Source organism: Schistocerca cancellata, chromosome 1, assembly GCF_023864275.1.
Source record: "Schistocerca cancellata isolate TAMUIC-IGC-003103 chromosome 1, iqSchCanc2.1, whole genome shotgun sequence".
Taxonomy (NCBI): Eukaryota; Metazoa; Arthropoda; class Insecta; order Orthoptera; family Acrididae; genus Schistocerca; species Schistocerca cancellata.
This window is the reverse complement of record NC_064626.1, coordinates 1136675029-1136699849: the sequence shown is the minus strand read 5'-3', so window position 1 is coordinate 1136699849 and position 24821 is coordinate 1136675029. Positions and strand designations below refer to the sequence as shown.

Sequence of the window (24821 nt, the reverse complement as noted above, 5' to 3'; positions counted from 1 at the left end):
AATCCCTCACGTTATTTCAGAGATTATTGCAGTGACGGCTCGTGATCAGCCGTTTCTCAATAGGCAATGTTTGAAGAGCGCTAGCCTGAGTAGTACAATGAACAACCGTCTGATGGCAGCACTATCTATATGCGCTTCGCAGTAGCATTTTTGAATAGCGCCTATTACCGTTTCGAGCGAAACAACATTTATTCTTAAACAGCTATGGCAGCATGCAAACGATATGCCACATCACACTTACATTCTGAGCATCAAAGTACTTTACTACTGCCGTAGAGCATGCATAATACTCTGAAACTATTACAATGTTGTAGTTGTATTTATCTGCGTTTCAGGATAGATGCGTCATCTCCGGCGGTACTTCAGTTGAATACTGCCCTTCGATTGTGCTATTCTGGTACCAATCGAAGCGATAGGTGTTGCAGGTTCCAGCCAGCCAACCAGCCCGTCGGCGTGCAGCAGCCAGCAGCCAGCAGCAGTCCCTGCCAGTAGCGGTCCCCGCCAGCAGCCAACAGCGGTCCTCGCCAGCAGCGGTCACCGCCAGCGGCGGTCCCCACTAGCAGCCAGCAGCGGTCCCCGCCAGCAGCCAGCAGCGGTCTACACCAGCAGCCAGCAGCGTCCCCGCCAGCAGCACGCAGCGGTCTACGCCAGCAGCCAGCAGCGTCCCCACCAGCAGCACACAGCGGTCCTCGCCTGCGTCGGCCCCAGCCAGCAGCCAGCAGCCAGCTGCCAACAGCCAGCTTCCGGTGACCACCAGCGGTCGCAGCCACCAGCGGTCGCAACCAGCGGCCAGCAGTGGTCCTAGCCGCCTCCTCCATCCGCCAGCAGCAGCAGAGGCAGCAGCAGCAGCAGAGGCGTCCCCACCAGCCAGCCAGCAGCCAGCCGGGTCGCCCCACCCCCCTCCCACCCTCCCAGCGGCAGCAGAGTGGGGCTTAGGCCCCAGTCTCCTTCATCATTCTCCATCCCTTTCTCCTGTGTGTCTCTCGTCGCCCTGCCCATCTCTCATTTGCTCCTTTGTCCACTACTGTGTTTTTTCCCCCCTTATCATAATGTCAACCCCCACCACCTCTTCTACAGCCACCACCACTGCCATTGTATACACCTCCCCCTCCGCTGCTGCCACCACTATCACGTGGTGTGCCGCTTCACTCCCCCCTCAGTCCATCCCCCCACTACTCACTCTCTCCTCTCCCTCCCTATTTGTCGCCCCGTCCATGGCTCCTCCCTCCCGTGCCTCCTCTGATCCATTCCCCCACTCCCTCCCTCTGCTCCTTCCGTTTCTGCGGCCCCCGTCAGGGTGGTCGCTCGGCGGGCTACGGCCCACGCTCCACTCTCCCCTTCACCTTCATCGTCCTCGTCATCGTCTTCACCGTCGCCTTCGCCATCGCCATCGCCCTCACCATCTCCGGCGCCGACTCCAGCCCCGGGACCTGCCACTCCCCACCACATTCCAGTTGTTCCCATCCCCCACACCTCCTCCGCCGCCGTCAAGCGCCCCAATGGCACCCCTGCCAACTCTGCTCCCAAAAAGGCTCCACCTCATCCCCCTTCCCCCACCCATGATGCCATGGATGTCACCCCACCCGTCCCTGCCCCCTCCTCCTCCTCCTCTACCCCCTCCTCCTACCACTACCTCCTCTCCCATCCTGATCCCTCCCTCCTTGAAGCCCGGAACCTCACCCTCTTCCTTCGCCAGAATTGTCCTGGTGCCCCCATCTCCCTCCTCACTTCTCGCCATGATTCGGTGCTCATCTCCTCCCCCAGCCCTACCCTCCACACAGACCTCCTTTCCTGCATCCCTGTCACCCGCTTTGGCCCTCATGCCTCCCTCACCCCTGCTCCTTCCCCACCTCCCTCCCGCCAACCCCAACCCCCGCGTCGCCCGCCAACCCTCACCACCGTGATCACTCGGCTCAGTACGGCGATCACGGAGGAGGTGTTGGCGGAGCTTCAGGCCCATCCCCATCTGGAGGTGCGTACGGTTCGTCGCATCCACAACACTGCTGGCCCCACCCGCCTTATGCGAGTTTTTTCTGAGTACGCCCCCTCCATCGACCGTCTCCTGAAGGAGGGTGACCTCCTTTTTAACCAACGTTACAAAGTCGACCTCTCCCGTTCCCCTCCTCAATCCCTCCGCTGCCAAAGGTGCTTGCGGTATAATGCACACCCAACATCTGAGTGCCGCGAGCCCCCCACCTACCCGCACTGTAGGCAAGCCCACTTTTTATGGCAGTGCCCCAATCTCCAGTCCCCCCCCCCTCCTGTAATACCTGTAACCTCCCTCATCCTACCTACTCCCAGAAGTGTAAGGCCCGACCCCCTCCTACCACTCCCGAACTCACTGTTCCCGTCCGCCCTCTGGACGCCTCCACCCCTCCCGGCAACTCCCTTCACCCACCCCCTACCGCTGTGGACATCATCAGATTCCTCACCATCGTCCTTCAGAATGTTCATCCTTTTCAACGCCCGCACACCCTCCAACAGACCTCCCTCGCCGCAGTTCCATTTTCCAACTCAAAATGTACGCCACCTACTCCAACAACCAGGCCCATTTCACCTTCTCCCGTCTTGACACCCTCGTTTAAATCCCTATCATGGCGCGACAGCACCGTATCCTTTTCAACAACATCCGCTCCCTTCCCGCCAACAAGAACCTCTTCCTGCATACCCTTGCCACCCACCGCGTGGATGCCTTTCTCCTCAATGAAACCTTCCTGCAACCCCACCACACCGTCCACACTTCGCCCTACCTCCTCCACCGCTCTGATAATCCCCTCCCAATTGCACATGGCGGAGTTGCCATTGGGCACCATCGCCAGATCCCCGTTCGGCTCCAACCTCTCCTTCCCGACCCCACCGAACACCTGATTCTTAGTCTCTTCTTCCCCGGCCTTACCGTTACCTGCGCCACCATCTATGTCCGTCCCAACGTTCCTATTCCCTTCGACTTCCTCTCCCACATTGACCGTACCTTCTCCTCCTACGTGATCGCCGCCAACCTCAACATCCATAGTCGTTCCGCTGCCCAGTTACGGCGGTGGCATCGGTTCCTCTCCTCCCTTCAAGGCGACCTCATCCCCATCCCCCAGCACACCTGTCCCGAATCCAACTCCACTCCCGATGTTATTCTCTCCTCCCCCAACCTTCTTGGTCGCATAACGGTGGATGTCCTGGAGCCTATTGGTAGCGACCATCTCCCTGTCCTCCTCACCATTTCAGACGGTCGTCGCCCCCGCCCCGACCCTCGTAATGACCCTCCCCCTAAGTACGTCCATGACTATTCCCGTGCGAACTGGAATGCCTACCAGGATACCCTCTCCACCCAGGTCGATAGCCACCCTTTCACCTACCACCACCCAGATGATGTCACCCATGCCGCCTCCTTTCTCCAGCAGACCTTGTCTGAGGCCGTGAAGGCCCACGTCCCTACTGTCGCCATCCACCCCCACCATCCTACCTTACCCCCACAGGCCATCCTCCTCCTCCGTGAATCCTGCCGTCTCTACCGTGCCTTTCTCCGCACGCGTGACCCGGACACCCTACGACGCCACCGGCAACTCCAGCGACACATTCGCAATTTGCTCGTGGCTAAGAAACGCTGGGACTGGCGACAGACATGCACCTGTTTAAATGCTACCCTACCTATCAACTCGTCCAAGTTCTGGTCAGCCTTGCGTCGCCTTACCGGAACTAAGCCCTCCCCCTACTATCCTCTTCTCCATGATGATCACCCCTTCCCTGACGCCCTTAGTAAGGCCAATCACTTTGCCTCCTACCTGTCCGATGTGTTTTCCATCTCTGATGATCCCCAGTTTGATTACACCCTCTTCCCAGATATCCGCGATCGAACTGACACCTCTGTCCCTCCTCTTTCTCCTGGTTTCCAGTTCTTGGACAACATTGCACACACAGAACTCAATGCCCCTATCAACACACAGGATCTCATTGCTACACTCCACACAAAATGCAACACCGCTCCTGGTCACGATCGTGTCACCTACCGTCACCTTCGTGAAGCTCCTGTCTCTTTCCTCTCCACCCTGGCCAGGCTCTACAATGTAGTCCTGTCCACTGGTTACTAGCCCGACCTGTGGAAAACCTCCCGTATCCACATGTTCCTTAAACCTGGCAAACCGCCGTCCGCCGTCTCCTCCTACCGTCTCATCAGCCTTACCTCGGTCTTCAGCAAGGTCCTGGAATCCATCCTCACCCGACGCATCCACCAGCATCTCCGCCAGCACCGCCTCCTTCCCGTTACCCAGTGTGGCTTTCGGCCGTCCTTCTCTTCCGACGACCTTCTCCTTCACCTCACTCATCTCCTTTCCGACCAGCTTAATTCCCGTCGCTCCGCAATCTTCCTCTCCCTGGACCTCGAACATGCTTATGACCGCGTATGGCATTCCGGCCTCCTCTTCAAGCTCCAAACCTTCGCCCTTCCCATTAACTACGTCTGTCTGATTGGCTCCTTTCTCTCCCTCCGTCCTTCCTATGTCACCATCCATAACACAGATTCCTACACCTTTTTCCCCTCCGCCGGTGTGCCCCAAGGCTCCGTCCTCTCCACCCTTCTGTACCTTTTGTACACGGCGGACATGCCGCCGCCGTCACCCCCCGTCCACCTTCTCCAGTTTGCCGATGACACTGCCTTCCTTGCCCTTGCCCCCACCCTGTAGCACTCCCAACACCTTCTCCAATCCCATCTTGACCGGTTCACCGCTTGGTGCAACCAGTGGTTGCTCAAGGTCAATCCCTCCAAAACCCAGGCGATCATTGTAGGCAAAACCACCCCTTCCTTCCGCCTCCTTGATTTCTATCTCATCATCTATGGCCATCCTATTGCCCTCACTCCCACCCTTAAGTACCTTGGCGTCACCCTCGACCGTCGCCTCTCCTGAACTCCCCACCTCCGGACAATCCAAGCCAAGGCACGCTCCCGACTCAGTCTCCTCAAGCTCCTCTCCGGCCGTACGTGGGGTCTGGACCCCTCCACCATCCTCCACACCTATAAATCCCTCATCCGCCCTATCCTTTGTTATGCCCATCCGGCTTGGATCTCCGCCCCCCCCCTACCTTTTACAAATCCCTCCAACTCCTTGAACGCCATGCTCTCTGCCTCGCCTATTGCATCCGTCTCCCCTCCCCCACGCGGATCCTGTATGATCTCATCCCCTTCCCCCACCTCCTCCTTTTCCTTGAAAGGATACGGATCCTGTACACCTCCCATAAACTTGATCCTCCTCACCCGCTAGTCTCCCCGATCCTCTCCCACCCCCGCCCACTGCCGCGCCTGTATTCCCACGTCCCACCCGGTCTCCATCTCTCCACCCTCCTTAACCCTCTCCCAAGGTGGCTTCCGCCAGCTCCCCCTCCCTGATGATGTCCTCCTCCCCTCCATCTACCCCTCCTATCAACTTTGATCCTCCCCCCCACTTCCTGTGTCCTTTCCTTTAGGCACCCTCCCTCCCTTCCCTTCCCTTCTCTTTCCTTTCCCCCCTTCCTCCTCCCCTCTTCCCCCGGGCTTCCCCTCCCCCTTCCTCCCTCCCCCTCTCTCCTCTGCCCATGGCATCTCTGCTCTCCCCTCTCCCATTCCCCTCCTCCTCCTCCTCCTCCTCCTCCACTCTTGGCAGGCCCCCAGACTCGTACACGCTCAGTGAACATTCGCGCGCCGGAGATCGTCGCCGTCAGTGTTTCGTGTGTGTGCCTTCGTTTGTGTGTAGTGTTGTTCGCCGTCACGCCACCACCGTTCACATGCCGTTGCACTCATCCATGTCGCCTAGTGTTAGTGCTGTTTCTCGTCCAGCATGAACGGCTCCATGTTTTTTCGATTTTTAGTGTCTACATTTTTTTGCCCACAGTTTTGACTGGCTTCTCTGTGCCACCTTTATGTACTACTTGTTGTCAAACTCAAGGCTGAAGAGCAGCGTATTGTGCTGCTGACAGCCCGCCTTTGTATAAGGTGTTTAAAATCGCAATAGAGAAAAAAAAATACACTCCTGGAAATGGAAAAAAGAACACATTGACACCGGTGTGTCAGACCCACCATACTTGCTCCGGACACTGTGAGAGGGCTGTACAAGCAATGATCACACGCACGGCACAGCGGACACACCAGGAACCGCGGTGTTGGCCGTCGAATGGCGCTAGCTGCGCAGCATTTGTGCACCGCCGCCGTCAGTGTCAGCCAGTTTGCCGTGGCATACGGAGCTCCATCGCAGTCTTTAACACTGGTAGCATGCCGCGACAGCGTGGACCTGAACCGTATGTGCACTTGACGGACTTTGAGCGAGGGCGTATAGTGGGCATGCGGGAGGCCGGGTGGACGTACCGCCGAATAGCTCAACACGTGGGGCGTGAGGTCTCCACAGTACATCGATGTTGTCGCCAGTGGTCGGCGGAAGGTGCACGTGCCCGTCGACCTGGGACCGGACCGCAGCGACGCACGGATGCACGCCAAGACCGTAGGATCCTACGCAGTGCTGTAGGGGACCGCACCGCCACTTCCCAGCAAATTAGGGACACTGTTGCTCCTGGGGTATCGGCGAGGACCATTCGCAACCGTCTCCATGAAGCTGGGCTACGGTCCCGCACACCGTTAGGCCGTCTTCCGCTCACGCCTCAACATCGTGCAGCTCGCCTCCAGTGGTGTCGCGACAGGCGTGAATGGAGGGACGAATGGAGACGTGTCGTCTTCAGCGATGAGAGTCGCTTCTGCCTTGGTGCCAATGATGGTCGTATGCGTGTTTGGCGCTGTGCAGGTGAGCGCCACAATCAGGACTGCATACGACCGAGGCACACAGGGCCAACACCCGGCATCATGGTGTGGGGAGCGATCTCCTACACTGGCCGTACACCATTGGTGATCGTCGAGGGGACACTGAATAGTGCACGATACATCCAAACCGTCATCGAACCCATCGTTCTACCATTCCTAGACCGGCAAGGGAACTTGCTGTTCCAACAGGACAATGCACGTCCGCATGTATCCCGTGCCACCCAACGTGCTCTAGAAGGTGTAAGTCAACTACCCTGGCCAGCAAGATCTCCGGATCTGTCCCCCATTGAGCATGTTTGGGACTGGATGAAGCGTCGTCTCACGCGGTCTGCACGTCCAGCACGAACGCTGGTCCAACTGAGGCGCCAGGTGGAAATGGCATGGCAAGCCGTTCCAGAGGACTACATCCAGCATCTCTACGATCGTCTCCATGGGAGAATAGCAGCCTGCATTGCTGCGAAAGGTGGATATACACTGTACTAGTGCCGACATTGTGCATGCTCTGTTGCCTGTGTCTATGTGCCTGTGGTTCTGTCAGTGTGATCATGTGATGTATCTGACCCCAGGAATGTGTCAATAAAGTTTCCCCTTCCTGGGACAATGAATTCACGGTGTTCTTATTTCAATTTCCAGGAGTGTAGATGCGTGCCTTTCTTTGTCATCCAGCTCGTCTTTATGGTTCTGTTCTTCCCTTTCGGCTAACTCTGTCTCGGGTTTCGGCACCAAAAAATGTTCTGTCGTGGAAATATAGTAATGACAGAGACAATAAACTTTATTTCTCGTCACAGTACTACATATCAACAAAAATCAGTAAGTCAGAGATGTTCCTCCAAAGAATAAACAGATAGTTTCTCACTCGTGGCAAGTATCTCGTTCCACAAAAACATGACAGGAACATTTTCCATCTAGTAATCTCCATTATGTAAGCAACTAGATAAAAAGCACTACTGACGAACTGATTTTACGAATTTCGATGCTAAAAGCTAAAAGTCATATAAAACTTTATTTTGCAATGTGAGAGGAACGAATTAATATGGAATTCCGTGATGTCAGTCTGTATAAACCGGCAAGGTTTTGATTGTCCTGTGAATACGAACGTCCTATCTCTAGTCATTCAAGGTGATCTGTTTTTTCTGAACATGATGGTATATCGCTCGTCTTCGCAGTCGTGAGAGAATCAAACTGGGGTAATTCTCACAGATTTTCCTTTGTAAAGGACCATTTGAAATTAGAGTTCACCATTCCTAATTTTGATTTGTTATCCTCAATTTCAGCTCCTGTGTCAACCAAAGGAGTCCGTTCACTAGCTTTGATGCCCCTGATTGTCTTTACAAATGACCAGAATTTCTTCGGGTTTTGTGAAGGATCTTTCGATAAGATTTTGCTACGATAGTCATTGATGGCTTCACAGTCAATGTGTTTCATTTACAATTTCTCTACCTATAGTCCCATGCTGATTTCCGCCTATTAAAAGTTTCTTTTCAGAGCAAGACTCTCTTCATGCTGGTGTCCAGAATTAAAAGTTACACTACTGCCTCTTGATATTGTTAACTGAAAATATAAAACATTCTACTTCTTTTAGTTACCCTTTGTACTCTGGTAATATGTCTGCTTAATTTGTCTTATGGTCACAGATACCAGTTACAGTCTGGACATCATCACTGAGGTAAGATCTATTTTGCCAGTAAATCAAATGGACTATCATTATGAATGAGCTTCCGAAGTATCTGTTCTGGGAAGTGACTCGTCACGCTCAACACATGCAAAACTGTGATTATCCCAGTTGATAGTTGGATGATTAAAGTGTCCTCCGATGAGGAAAGAATGTTGAATAACGTATGTATTAGTGAATTGAGGTTTCCTCTAATATTTTTAGTTACATCCATGAGTGGGTATGGTGGTCGATAGAAAGACAGTCATATGTTTACGCCTAACTTTGATACTGAGTCTTGGCCGAACATACTCGCAAGCCGCTTCTATCTAATTTCAATTTGTTGTCTACCGTGAGACATACACTGTTTTCCGTTGGATTATTCTGTCGATATACACTTAGGTTTACCCCAAAAACTTCAGTACTACAAATTTCAGGTTGCTAACTTTCGGTGCCTAGTATTGTGTGAGCACACTTTTGCGACGCTTTTCATGCTCTGGTATTTTGTTCTGAATTTTTCTTCAGTTTACACTAGGTTTTTTATTTTTACAAAATAAAAAATAAACCCTTCTGTGTGACCCACACTCAGTCAGCTATCTGGATATTGGTCATGAGTGATTAGAGCACACCTGAGCCATATAGGGGAACCCTACAGTTTTCAATCCTATAGCACAAGTCCTGGAACTTGTTGCCAAGCTTGTCACAAAATCTTCAAAATCACTGTTTCAAGTAGTCCACTCTATTCTTAAACATGAGACTACGATCAGTCGGGTGAGACTGCTGAAGATTGTGAGCTTCGCTGAAATTCCGTGAGCAAGGAAGGTTTTCTCAAAATTGTCTGCTAGTCTCTGGAATGATCCAAGTATTACCTCAGTCCCACACGACAGGCATCATTAATTGTCCCAACATGCACCACAATCTGCATTTGATTCCACCCTGTTCCCTCGGTGGCTGCGGGGAATAGCCTGCACTATCCGATCCATCTCATCCATTACTCTTATTTCTCTGGGGGGTACCATTATTCGCCGTACAATTGACGATTAATAGACCCTTATTCTGTTTGCCTCCTGTGGCGAAATAAATAAAAAAATTAAATTTATTGATTTTTTGAAAAGAGGAAAAAATTATGGATATGGAACTGTAACTTAAGAATTTTTGAGAGGCTTTTTTTACGGACTGCATTGACCGGCTTGAATGCGGACAAATTCAGTGCTGCGTTAAATTTGCCTGTAATATAATTTACCATTCCGATTAATTACATTTTTGAATTCTACGTCATTGTTGATTTATTCAGAGTTTTCACCTTCGACGTAGAATTCGTCCTTCTGCCACAATATGAATTCATTAGTCGCCTTCCATGTTCTTCTCTTTGTTGACCGTGTGTATCTTCCTGAGTCGGCATCGGTTCACTTCACGAAGACGTTGGAAACCAAGGAATACAATGCAACGTCGCTTTAAATAATTCTCGTAAAACTTAGATATATCTCACTATTTTTTATTCACAACACAATAAGACTTGCTCTGCTCGTCGCGCAAACCATAAATACTAACAAGATGGCTGCCTTTCCGCACACACCAAAAATTACGTCCATCCTCTACAAGGTAACAATCGAAAGTGTCTCTTAACTCCTTCTTGGAGTATGAAACAAAAGAGAATCCAATATGAACATTACAGAGATTATATTCTATAACCCTCTCGATTTAATCTTTAGCGCAGCCTTCAAGGTATTGTATGTCTCTGCGTCGGAATGTGTCATTACACTCCTCTTCAAGGGCATACAGCAGATTTGTCAACAAGTGAAGCGTGTCTCAATAGTTCAATTTCTGTGGAATATAGCACCTCAAACTTGTTGGTTAGGAGGATGGTTGTTTAATGATACAATGAAGGCTTTCACGACCAGATGGCCGGCCGAGGTGGCCGAGCGGTTCTAGGCGCTACAGTCTGGAACCGCGCGACCGCTACAGTCGCAGGTTCGAATCCTGCCTCGGGCATAGATGTGTGTGATGTCTTTAGGTTAGTTAGGTTTAAGTAGTTCTAAGTTCTAGGGGACTGATGACCTCAGAAGTTAAGTCACATAGTGCTCAGAGCCATTTGAACCATTTGAACCACGACCAGATGTTTCAGCTGCCGAGAATTCTTCCGGGTTGTATGGCCGTGGTCCACGGAACTCTTCTACCCTGACGTTTCGTCCAAAGCTACATTGGACATCTTCGGAGGTGCTCCATGTTGTGCTGAGTCGGCAACAAAGTATAAAATCTGTCTGGTATACATCAGACACACTTATTGTTATGGAATAGAAGCAAATTACGCCTCTAGCTGTTTTCAGTCTGTGTTGCACTGTACGTAACGTCAATAGTTTCTTCCCAGTCTTCGTAAATATTCAAATATAACATATATCAGCTTGTGTATAGTCGCCGGCTGAATGCCGTATCATACATGGTGCTTGGTGTTCAGAACAGAAAACATCTTCATTCACCAAGTCTTTATTGATTCACTGCAATAGCTTTTTTCAGCAGAGTTTTATGAACACAATTCTTTCAGAATCACGTGCTTACGAACGGATTTGACGTTGTTATCAGTACGCCTGTGAAGTTTTGATCCCATTTGTTTGTTAAGTACCTCCTTCTGTGTACGAGGTCTGTTCAAAAAATTCCGGAACATTCGTAATTTCGCGCCAGAGATGTGCTCGAGCAAAACGCGGTTGGCATCCCTGCACATGCCTGTGTTTAATGTGTAACTGCCGGAAGTTTCATTGTTGTATATCTGTTAGTCATTGTTCTATGCTGTATTGAGTAGAGCGTTGTGTCGCACAGTTCGCGAATTTCGACATGGCGGAGTTCGAGGAGTAACGCTTCTGCACTAAATATAGAGACTCGCCAAATGATGCAGGAAGCCTACGGTGACGAGTGCTTAAGTCGTACTGGGTTTTACGAACGGGTTCACACGGTTTAAAAATGGGCGGATGGAAGTGAAAGACGACCCTCGTTTAGGACGCCCTTCGACATTTACCGACGACGCTGATGTCAGGAATATCGACGAAATTGTGCATGCCAATCGAAGACTGACTGTCCGAGATATTGCAGAGGAGTGAATCATTTCATTTGGATCACGTCATGAAATTGTGTGAAAAGGAAATGGGCTGAAATGTGGCGAGACAATTAATGACTCTTGCATCACGATAACGTACCTGCTCATTCGCCGCTGATGGTGCGTGACTATTGCATACAAAACGAAATCACTGTGCTGCCCAATCCTCCGTACTCTCCAGACCTGTTCCCTGTAGACTTTTCTTTATTTCCAAAGTCGAAAACTCCGTTGAAAGGTCGAAGATTTGCAACGATACACGAGATAAAAGGAAATTCGCAAACGGCGCTTCGCGCGATCCAGCAAGAGACGTACCAAGACTGCTTCCGAAAATGGAAACGGCGTTGGGAGCGGTGTGGAGGAGAGTATTTCGGAGGAGATCATGCACAATAAGTAAAGAAAATGCGCAGACAAAATTTGTGGGCGAACTTCCGAATTTTTTTGGACAGACCTCTACATCACGTACCGTAGTGTTGTTATCCGTGTATATTCACCAATACGATTCTGCAAACAATACTATTTGTTCTCATAATTTTAGGTGTTTTGCTCAATATTCTGAAACACTGTATTACGGTTATCCCGTACATGTGTTTCTCGCTCATTTAACAATATAAGAGGAAAAACCCTCACTAAATCAATTTTGTCATATGTTAAATATGGCATGTTAAGCGTTGTAACTTTGACCATAAAATTCAGAGAAATTTTGTAGTTAAAACGGGGAATCAAATCACTATGTCTTAAGTGGTAAAAAGAAATCTAACTGCGAGAAGTTGCGGATGCGGAAATAATTTGTACATATAGAATAAACGACGCTCCTTAACACGAGTTATTTCTTGGAACGGCAGAACAGAATAGCGCAGCGTACTATGCTTCCACATACAACACAAATGCACGATATTTGATATTACATCCCGTATCGATCATATTTCAACGTAAAGTGCAACACTTCCGAGAACTCGGATTACTCAACATCGCGCAAATGCCACCTGCACTGCGGCGGAACACAGCTGACGACTGTGACCGAGGTTACATAGGCTGACGTGCACTGCGCATGCTCTTTCCCATCGTGCCTTGCTCACGGAAACAGCAGACTACGCCTGGACAGCAGCGATATCTGGTGAGTACACGTAGCAACTGTAACTTCAAAGCGTTTCGTGCATTTAAGACGTGTGTTTTCAGTGAATGTGAGCGAATGTGTGTATAGAGGCTGCAGCGGAATCGTAATAAGCTAAATTAAATGCTGTGTTCTTCTTAAGCAGCTTAATTCTTGTCAATTGCGAGTGAGTGGTTTTAAGAGGAGCAATAGATAACGGGGCCAAAAGGTTAATTTGGCACTTTTGCCGCTATAAGTGATTTTATAGTCAGGATTTTATTAAAATAAGTACACAACAAGAGATTCATGTATCATGCGTTTCACAACAAGGAATTTTGCTCAACTTTTAACGTTAATGTGGTATGGAGCGGTCACCGCCCATAGATTTCTGACAGATTTGAAATGACTGTGAACTATTTCGCGTTGGTGACGCAATTGATCGAATTACGACATCATTAATTCTAGTTTATAACGTATAAAATATTTGTTTAATGTGGACAACAAAACTTGGATCTACGAAAGTACCGGTAACTCTCTTGCGTAATACATTGGTTTGACGTCTCGAGGTAGCGTCCAAGCTCATAACAGCATTTGGAGTTAATTTTTGATTTCACATACGCAGCTCATATTCGGCGAGTATGTACTTATGATGATGGTGTTGATCGAAAGGGAAATTCTTCTCAATTTTTTTGTATCACGTTTTACATGTTTAATGAAGTCATAGTCTTACGCTGGAAGGAATTAAATAAGTTTAAAAAGATGAAGCTAACATTATATGTGTAGCCTAAACACCCAGCTGTCTAAGCAGCACAGAGTAATAATATTGATTTGAAATACAGACGTACAATGTCCACGGAAAAATGAGTACAATGTTACCAAGGGCGCCCCAACGATATTTTGTACGGTGGCCTAGACATTGGGGTATGAGTGTTTTTAATATTTTGGAAGACGAATGGCGACTTGTAAGTAGTCGTAAAAAACCCTGTTTTAAACCTACTTAATACCGACTTATAAGTCATTTTGTTGGAAGAAAAACGCCCGATTAGAAAATATTTTTTCTATGAGTTTGAACATGGCTACGCTTCAGCAGCTGTGCAAGCAAGAGCTTTAGTGGATTGGAAATAACAGCTAACCAGTTGAAAATATAGGTTTATGGTTTCGACAGTTTAGAACTGTATTTTTCAGAAGATACAGTACACAGAATCACATATTATATATATTCAGTTGGAGTCGTTGATTCTGTCTAGTGTGCGTGTCATCCGCATAACCACCATTTAAAATACATGATATAAAAGTAGTAGCTCTCTGGAGGAGAGAGCTCGTATTTTTAAATGATGTATTTTAAATGGTGATTTTGTGGATGACGCGCACGTGTTCTAGACAGAGTCAATGACTCCCATTGTATACAGATGATTCTACATAAAGTAGTCTGAAGAAGACAGTTTTAAAAATGTCGAAACCAAGTTCAAGGATTAATAAACCTGTATTTTGCAACTGGTTGGCTATTATTTGCAATCCATTGAAGCAATACTTTTTTACCTTTTCCTGAGAGCTGAGGGGTCTCGCAGTCTTGTGTGGAGGGATGAGCAGAAAGCTACTAGCACGGTACACTCCCTGTGCTGCAACGCTGCACGTAAATGCAGCGTTACTCACGAAGAATCATTTACGTCCTAACTTTTGGTTTACGAACGTTATTCTGTCTGTGTCTGGATGATTTCATACTACCATTTTTTTATTGTGATGGGTCAACCTACTGGTTTTAACAACAGACTAGCCATTCTATAGTTGTTTCTTGAGTGGAATGAAAGTGAAACTAGTCTTTGCCGTCAAGTTAGTTTTGTGAATGTTTTTGTCACTCTAAGGGTTTGAGTGGTTTCACTTACATGCTTTTTCGGTTATTAATGAACCGTGACATGGACTGCCAGCTTTATAAGAGACAAATAAAGTATTAACAGAATCTTCCGTCGGTTCTTGGTAGAACAACATTATAATAAATGAAAACACCAGTTTGCCTTTGTTCTACAATATTACTTTTATTGTTAACCGGTTTTTGGCTTACTACGCCATCTTCAGACAATTTCTGAGTATTATCACCAAAGAAGTTAAATGTTAGCAAACAACGTTGGAAAAGAAGTAACACATCTAGACTAACATATAGTAAGTAACATCTTAGCAATGAACAAGTAAAAACTATCTAAAAACTGAAACAGTACATAAATAACAACGGAGTAGACAGGAAAACCTTTAGCACAAAATAGGAATAGCATGCTTACATAACAGTTTCTCTTAACAAACAAAACTAATAAAATAAAATAGACAAGGCTGCATCAGGAGGTATGAAACATGGAGAGTGATACACAACCAATTAAAGAGACAGTTATCAATGTAACTACAGAATACATAAAATAGACAAGGCTGCATCAGGAGGTATGAAACATGGAGAGTGATACACAACCAATTAAAGAGACAGTTATCAATGTAACTACAGAATACATAAGAAACTTAAGCAATATCAATAAGATAAACACACATAAATGGAGGAAATAGGAAAATGGAGGTGTTTGAGGGAATCTACATTTTGAGAGTGTGGTGGTACTGCATTTTAACATTAACATTATAATCAAAGCAGTGGTTGTGTAACAGTTTTCATTAAATAAATGAGCAAAGTAAAATATGAACAGAATTTGATGAGCCAACTACAAGGGGTGTTAAACATGGACAGTAATACAAGTACCAGATAAAAGAAAGCTTTAACTATTGAAACTACAGTATATGTGGAATACAAAGACAACTTCAACAAAACAAAACAACTTAATAAATACTGGAAAATGGAAATATGTTGGAAGAGAGACTGTGGGAAGTAATGAACAACAAAGATGATTATATGAAGTTTAGGAGAGGGTAAGTAGTTGAGCTGTGTGTGGTCATTTAGGATGAGATCTGCACTTCATTTATTACAAATAAAGTATCTTATTTCAAGGAGAGGTGGATGAAACGTATATTTCTAAAAGTAGTAGTTTGCTGGGGAAAGCATCATTTTACTTGTTTCACATTGAGGAACTCTCAGTAGATCATTACTGGACACTGTTCGAGCTGTGAACGCCAACAGAAGTCCCGAGAGCCATTTTATATGAGCAGAAGGTTACAACTTATAAATTAACTCCCTTCCCCCATTCCCCAGTCCTCCGCGTCCTTCTCCGGCAACATGCGTGCTTGCTGCGCAGAACTTACGTGGGTAGCGCAGCAAGACGTACATCGACCAGGTGAACATCCGAATGCAAGAGGTAACGAGCACCTGTTCCTATGGGTCGTATCACACTTGTCGGCCGCTGGGTAGCCACTTTTAACGTTAACAACAGCTGCCGTGTAAACGAAGCGATAGCTGGTGCTGAGAATACCTGGTAGGCTGTACCGACAGCAGCACTCAGGATAATCGCACTTGTTCAAGTATTCCTGAAGTTCGACACAGAACTGACCAGGCCACGGTTTTCCAGTCGCCTCGGCCGCTAGGGTCACATTGTCGCGAGCCCAGGAGAGGCTGCAGGCGATGTCGTGCTGTAGCAAAGCCACTCACTTCGTTCGTCTTCTACCACAGCCTGTTGTTGTTGTTGTCTTTAGTCCTGAGACTGGGTTGATGCAGCTCTCCATGCTACTCTATCCTGTGCAAGCTTCTTCATCTCCCAGTACCTACTGCAACCTACATCCTTCTGAATCTGCTTAATGTATTCATCTCTTGGTCTCCCTCTACGATTTTTACCCTCCACGCTGCCCTCCAATGCTAAATATGTGATCCCTTGATGCCTCAGAACATGTCCTATCAACCGGTCCCTTCTTCTTGTCAAGTTGTGCCACAAACTCCTCTTCTCCCCAATTCTATTCAATACCTCCTCATTAGTTGTGTGATCTACCCATCTAATCTTCACCATTCTTCTGTAGCACCATATTTCGAAAGCTTCTATTCTCTTCTTGTCTAAACTATTTACCGTCCATGTTTCACTTCCATACATGGCTACACTCCATACAAATACTTTCAGAAACGACTTGCTGACACTTAAATCTATGCTCGATGTTAACAAATTTCTCTTCTTCAGAAACGCTTTCCTTGCCATTGCCAGTCTACATTTTATATCCTCTCTACTTCGACCATCATCAGTTATTTTGCTCCCCAAATAGCAAAACTCCTTAACCCCTTTAAGTGTCTCATTTCCTAATCTAATTCCCTCAGCATCACTTGACTTAATTCGACTACATTCCATTATCCTCATTTTGCTTTTGTTGATGTTCATCTTATATCCCACTTTCAAGACACTGTCCATTCCGTTCAACTGCTCTTCCAAGTCCTTTGCTGCCTGTGACAGAATTACAATGTCATCGGCGAACCTCAGCGTTTTTATTTCTTCTCCATGGACTTTAATACCTACTCCGAATTTTTCTTTTGTTTCCTTTACTGCTTGCTGAATATACAGATTGAATAACATCAGGGACAGGCTACAACCCTGTCTCACTCCCTTCCCAACCACTGCTTCCCTTTCAGGCCCCTCGACTCTTGTAACTGCCGTCTGGTCTCTGTACAAATTGTAAATAGCCTTTCGCTCCCTGTATTTTACCCCTGCCAGCCTTAATAACCCCAAATTTCGCCACACTGCCCTAACGGATACATTTGTCGTACGCCCCACATTGATTTCTGTGGCTATTTCACACAGTGTTGCTTGCCTGTTGCACTGAAAATTTTACGCAAAATCTGCTGCTCATGATCGTTAAGTGGAGGCTGTCAGCTATTGCGTTGTCCGTGGTGAGAGGTAATGCATGAAATTTGGTATTCTCGGCAGGCTCTTGACACGGTGGATCTCGGAATATTGAATTCCCTAACGATTCATGAAACAGAATGCCCCATGCGTCCAGCTCCAACTACCATTCCGCGTTCGAAGTCTGTTAATTTCCGTCGTGCGGCCATAATCACATCGGAAGCCTTTCCACCCGAATTACTAGGGTCCAAATGACAGCGCCACCAATGCGCTGCCCTTTTATAACTTGTGTACGCGACACTTCCGCCATCTGTATATGTTCATATCGCTATCCCGTGACTTTTATCACCTCAGTGTATTATCATTTGAAAGATATTTAAGAACCAAAGACGTATGTATTAATGTACAATATCGTAACTGACGAAAATCTCAAATGCAAAATAACATTTAAGAATAAACGTTAAATATTTAATTTACAAATGGAATTAATTAATGAGACTAAGGAGTCTTCAGATACAGTATGGGATGGTAACGGAACTGTGAGTTATGGTCCTGGTTACCCTGTGCTGAATCCATGTGGTGATCTAGGATGAGAAGACACATGTTCATTGGCTTTGTTGCGTCCTTTTTTTATTTTGGAAATGATTTGTAGCACTCCCAGTTGCAGTTTCACTACTTCAGCGTCGTCAGAACCGTCTGCGGACGGAATTGTCCGACTGAAAAACGACGTATACCGATCTGGCTCTTGCGTCAAGCCACTAATTGGTTCGAGTTCAACTGGATCTGGTATCCATTCTTTCGTTTCAAGTAATATTGATTTGTTAAATGTTTCAACGTACACCATTATAAAAGACAACAATAATTTCACGGAAAAGAAAACAGAAGTAATATCCGGCGTTCCCCAATGAAGTGTTATAGGCCCTCTATTGTTCCTGATGTATATTAACGACATAGGAGACAATCTGAGTAGCCGTCTTAGATTGTTTTCAGATGATGCTGTCATTTACCGTCTTGTAAAGTCATCAGATGATCAAACCAAATTGCGAAATGATTTAGATAAGATATCTGTATGGTGCGAAAAGTGGCAGTTGACCCTGATAAAGAAAAGTGTGAAGTTATTCACATGAGTACTAAAAGAAATCAGCTAAATTTCGATTACGCGATAAGTCACACAAATCTGAAGGCTGTAAATTCAACTAAATAGGGATTACAATTACAACTAACCTAATTGGAACGATCACATAGATAATATTGTAGGTAGAGCAAACCAAAGACTGCGATTTATCGGCAGAACACTTAGTAGGTGGAACAGGTCTACTAAAGAGACTGCTTACATCACGCTTGTCCGCCCTGTTATGGAGTACTGCTGTGCGGTGTGGGATCCGCATCAGATGGGACTGACGGATGACATCAAAAAAGTACGAAGAAGAGCAGCTCGTTTTGTACCATCGCGAAATAGGGGAGATAGTATCACAGACATGATACGTAATTGGAGTGGCAATCATTAAAACAAAGGCGTTTTTCGTTGCGACGGGATCTTCTCATGAAATTCCAATCACCGGTTTTCTCCTCCGATTGCGAAAACATTCTGTTGCCACCCACCTACATAGGGAGAACTGATCATCACGATAAAATAAGAGAAATCAGGGCTCGTACAGAAAAATTTAAGTGCTCTTTTTTCCCGCGTGCCGTTCGAGAGTGGAACGGTAGAGAGACAGCTTGAAGGTGGTTCATTGAACCCTCTGTCAGGCACTTTATTGTGAATGTCAGAGTAATCACGTAGATAGATGTAGATGAAAATCTTTGGAGAATACAACAATAAACACCAAATACTTCCAGATGTGAAAGCCAGTAATGCCCCATACCCGCTGTTCCGGTGGCTAGCTTGGTTGGCCGTCAACGTCAGCCTGCTGTAGCAGTGGGGACCGCTTTTAGCCGGCGCTGGACACGTATAAAATCTCTCATACGAGGTAACTACCGACAACTGTGTGCCGGCGCCGTTTACACGGCAGCCAGGCAGCGGACGACGATATCCGCCATGTCCCCGCTGCTCCTGCTGCCACAGGCTGCAGCGCAGGCGACATGGCACGTAACACTTCGCTCACCATAAATCGGCCTGGGAGCAACACAGACCAAAAAGATATTGCAGAATATTCTCAGTGATAATAATTGACATTCGTAATAACAGAAGGGATTAGGAATAACGATAATACCATTAATTTAGCGCATTCTTTAGAAATGGAAGGGATAATGAAAGAGAAGACTGGCATGACAATAACAATGGCTGTTAAGATAATAACAGAATATGTAGTAATTCAAAGAGGACTTGGCTTTGTTGAAAGTTTCTGCTGTTCTGTTCGGAAGGCAGCGCAAGAGTTGAAATGAACCAGTGGCAGATACAGAAAAACCTCAAGGAGGGGGCGCTAAAGACGTCTTAAGCAACCTTTACTTTTACCGTAATAAAAAAATAGTCAAGTCACTTGCAAAGTTAAAGCAACCGATTATACACATATACAACACAATGCCATCTTATGATATAAAAAAGTTATAATTGTACGAGGGTCACTCCAAAAGAAATGCACACTATTTTTTTTTAAATCCATATTTTATTCTACATATCTAAAAGTTTTACAGTGTGTAGACACATCCTTTAGGAACAATATTTTCATTTCTGCACATAATTTCCATCCCTCTCAACTGCCTTACGCCATCTTGGAACCAGCACCTGTATACCCGCATAGTGAAATTCTGGACCAACCTGTTGGAGCCACTGTTTGGCAGCGTGCAGAAGGGAGTCATCATCTTCAAACCTTTCAATTTCCCAAAGAGGTGATAGTCCCATGGAGCCAGGTCAGGACTGTAAGGCGGGTGTTTCAGTGTTGTCCATCCGAGTTTTGTGATCGCTTCCATGGTTTTTTGACTGACATGTGGCCGTGCATTGTTGTGCAACAGCAAAACATCCTGCTTTTGTCAATGTGGTCGAACACGACTAAGTCGAGCTTGAAGTTTCTTCTGTGTCGTCACATATGCGTCAGAATTTATGGTGGTTCCACTTGCCATGATGTCCACAAGCAAGAGTTCTTCGGAATCGAAAAACATCGTAGCCATAACTTTTCAGCAGAAGGCGTGGTTTTGAATTTTTTTTTTTTTTTCCTTGGGTGAATTTGCATGATGCTACCCCATTGATTGCCTCTTCGTCTCTGGTGAAAAGTGATGGAGCCATGTTTCATCACGTGTCACAATTCTTCCAAGAAATTCATCTCCACCATTCTCGTACTGTTCCAAAAGTTCGCTGCATGCCGTTTTTCTTGTTTCTTTGTGAGCCACTGTCAACATCCTGGGAACCCACCTGCCACAAACCTTTTTTAACGCCAACACTTTCATTATTCTGCAAACACTTCCTTCCCCCATCCCAACGTAGCGTGACAATTCGTTCACTGTGATGTGTCTGTCAGCAGTCACCAATTCGTTAACTCTCTGCACTGTATGGAGTGGATGCAGTACGAGGTCTGCCGTTGCGAGAACAATCCTTAATATTGCCATGCCTGCTTTCATCACGTAAACTGCTTGCCCACTGACTAACTGTACTGCGATCGACAGCAGCATCTCCATACACCTTTTTCAAAAAAATGGTTCAAATGGATCTGAGCAGTATGGGACTCAACATCTGAGGTCATCAGTCCCCTAGAACTTAGAACTACTTAAACCTAACTAACCTAAGGACATCACACACATCCATGCCCGAAGCAGGATTCGAACCTGCGACCGTAGCAGTCACGCGGTTCCAGAATGAAGTGCCGAAAACCGCATGGCCACCGCGGCCGGTTCCTTTTTCAACCTCTTGTGGATGTTTCCCACTGTCTCGTTTTTACAGCACAGGAATTCTATGACAGCACATTACTTCTGACGAACGTCAAGTGTAGCAGCCATCTTGAAGACATGTTGTGACGGCCCCACTCACGGGAACTGGTTGAACTAAGTTTGAAAACAAGCAGGAAGGATGTATCTACACACTATAAAACTTCCACACATGCAGAATGAAAACCGTATTTTTACAAAAATAGTGTGCATTTATTTTGGAGTGACCCTCGTAGTTCTATTCCGTAAATGATGAATTCTATGCGCCTATTCTTTCTGGCAAATTGGTTAATTACATCGTCAATAGGACAATCAATGTCAGGGAGAGTGTTCAACGGAGCTAAGCCATTAAGGCGATCCTCCTTCTTTGTCGACCTCGAACATGTGTTAGCTATGCATGTGCTATACAGAAAAGCAGAAAATACGATGACGCTAACGCGCGTGATAAGGGAAGTACAACTACTCGATAATTCGATTCAGTCGCATCGACTGTGGAAAGAAACGAACGAATAGCATGCGGGCTGACTGGCGGGATCTCCAAGAGGGGGAGGGGGGGATAAGGGGGGGGGGACGCCCCGCGCGCCTTCCATTTGTAACCGCCACTGATATAAATAAGAGGGAGTGCAATGATTAAGAAAACGATACAGCGAACACAGGGTATGATAGTCTCTTTGCTTATCGGCACGTAATTGTATATAGGCGGGAGTGATATTCTCAAAATAGTGCACCCATAAGTGTATTGCACACAATCGTTCATCCACAGGCCCAACCGACTTAAGCTCTCATACGAAAGTCCTTGGATCAGCATGATCAAATAAAGGGAGTATTAGTATTTATTTCTACATGTTTCTTTTTAAGCTTAGGAGAAGATACTTCTTTTTATATTTCTCTAGTGAATGGAGTGGCGATGTCGAATTATCCGCATTTTTTTTTTTTTTTTTTTTTTTTTTTTTTTTTTTTTTTTTTTTTTTGCAGAAGAAGAAAAAGTTATTTCTGTACCATTTAGGATTGAGGTCTCTCAACTCATAGATTATAAGTTTTTGTGACCGTATAAGATTACTTGCATTTTAGATGGGTTAAGGTCCAAACCTGTCTTCTGCACCAACTGTGATAAGACAAGTAAGTTAGCATTTACATGGTGGATGAATGTGCACAGGTTTGTTGGACGCACTTGGGTATAACTGAAAACCTTCAGCGTGTAAGTGATATTTGCAGTGGTAGAGATAGTTAATACATAACTAACATATGATGAGAAAAGTAGTAGACCCAATTTTGATCCTTGTGGGACGCCTGATGCTACATTCTGCTATTGTGACCTTTTCGTTTCGATGGTTACACACCATTGGCGGGGTGTAAGTTATAAATGGGACCTTTATACAGCACTGGAAGAAACATTTTGACTTGTGAGTTTAGGAAGTTGAATATCAAAGTGGACAGTGTCTGAAGCTTTGTTGAAATGTAAAAAGCACGTAATAGTAGCCTCTTGTTTGTCCACAGCCTGTTTCAGTTCGTCACTTACTTTTATAAGAGCAGTCGTCGTGCTCCGACTTTTGCGGAAATCTGACTGTTATCGACGTAAAGGGTTATTTGAGATTAGGTAATTAGGTAGCTGATCGTGAACTATATAATGTAAAGCCGTTGATAATTGTGGTAGAATGCAATTGGGCCTGTACCCAGACGGTCTTTGGTAGATTACTTTTTGGATAATGGTTTTATGATTCCCTAATTCCGGGCTGTTGGGAATATGCTGGCGGTAAGAGAATGGTCAAAAGTTCCGTTATTTTGGGTAGTAGTGGATGGAGTAGCAAACTGATCTTTTGCGCTGTAATATTATCGTATCCTGTAGCCCTGTATTAAAGGTTACCGGATGCATAAAAAACGTTTCGTTTGCACCAACCACCGATTCTTTAAGGGAATCGATGGTTTTCGCCCTTGTGAGTTGATCAAATAAGGATATCGGTGTGGCGCAATATTGACTTAGATCCAAGTTCAGCTCTAGATTTAGGTATGCCTACGCTTTGCCCTCGTAGATTTTTCCGAAAGGCGGCTGATCATACTTGAGTTTTGTATTCCTAACAGACTAACTCGGGTGCGTAGTGATTTGTAGGTGCAAAGATTATCAGCGGTTGGGTGCTATTTATACACCGCTCTGCAAAAGTTAAGGACGAGATAGATAAAGTAATATGTAGGGCCCAGATTTTAATTACCTAAAAAACGGTGAAATATGCGAGCATTTATGACCTAAAACTTACATATATATGACCTTAAAAATAAAATATGACCTAATAGAAGTTTATTTAAAGCATTCTTGTTTGTTTAATTAATTTTTTATTCACCATAAAGTAATACAAAATTCACTTAGCAAAATATTGTAAGTATAGTTCTTTCTCCCTGTAGGGTTTGTGGCTAATTTGCACCTATTTTTTGAATGTCTGAATGTTTTATTTTCTAAACGGAAAGTACAGTGAAAAGATCATCTATCGAAACAGTAAGACAATGTTTTCACTGGATCACAAGGTGCATTTTCAGGTTTTCCATTGTCAAAGATCTACGGTTGTCGCTGAGGATAGTTTTGTACCTGGAAAAGCTTCTCTCCAGACGTCACTGGAGCGTATTTGAAGGCAGCCAGGTCACTGGAGTACAGTTTTGTTTCAGTATCTTCAAATGTTGCGGCATTCCCTGAAAGACTGTCACTAATTTTGCACAGTGTAGAATATCCACGATTCCATTCGAGAACACTTTGCAATTTGGTTTTCACTTTGTCAGCCACATGACCACAAGCTCGACCCAACTCACTCTGCACATGTTGCACAATACTCAGGGCCTCACATAGCTGAGTGCCGACAGCTTCCGGTCGTTTGATGGCTTTTGACATCACTGAAAAATTGGCGTGGATGTATGCAAAGTTTCGAGACAATGTATCTGTAAAAACTTCTTTCACAATTTTGATAGCACTTGATTCATCGCTATCGAGCTCACAGAAGGTTGTCTTTATTTGGGTGTAGTTGGTGCAGTAGTACTCAGCAGCATTAAGCCAAGAACCCCATCGTGTAAGAACAGGTTTAGGTGGGATGGGCGTTGAAGGTGCTTGTTCCTTGAATTTCTGCACCCGTAGCGGAGCCTTCACATAGATTTCCTTGCCTCAGGAAATTAATTTGTCCACGTCAGGGTAATTTGATCGCACCTCTTCGGCAACTCTGTGCAACGCAAGTGGCGTACACCATACTGAGGTAGAGAATCTGAAGCCCTTTGGCTGCTTTAGCCATATATGAAGCATCATTGTCTTGTGACAGCGAGAGCGAGAGCACCAGCAGCAGCACAGTACTGTTTGTATAAAGCGTTTATTTTGCATTTTGTTTACGACCTTCTACTAAGGAAGGGATTCTATTTGTGTTTATCTGCTCTGCATAGTAACTAACAGTTCTTGATAAAACTTTACGTAGTTTTCGTGTTAGATTTCTTAGTGTTTTCTTGATCGTTTAGAACAGAAAGCGCCCTAAAACCGTCATTTGTTTGTTTCGCGGCCGTTAGCCACTAGTCACTTGAATCAGCAGTTGTCTTGTGACAGCCAGAGCGAGAGCACCAGCAGCAGCGAGTACTGTTTGTATAAAGCGTTT

General features: G+C 45.9%; 1 protein-coding gene across 5 annotated transcripts in view; it reads left to right on the top strand.

Annotated features, from left to right (window-relative positions):
- The first annotated feature begins 12560 nt into the window (after positions 1-12560).
- LOC126092715 (serine/threonine-protein phosphatase 6 regulatory ankyrin repeat subunit A-like) overlaps positions 12561-24821 on the top strand; it is a 423652-nt gene continuing 411391 nt past the window's right edge. For 3 of the 5 annotated variants that reach the window (XM_049908471.1, XM_049908484.1, XM_049908476.1), the window contains exon 1: positions 12562-12625. The gene's annotated coding sequence lies outside the window, so the exon portion shown is untranslated. Of the gene's footprint in view, positions 12626-24821 lie in introns of all 5 variants that reach the window. The other 2 variants (XM_049908492.1, XM_049908442.1) reach the window with 2 other exon arrangements.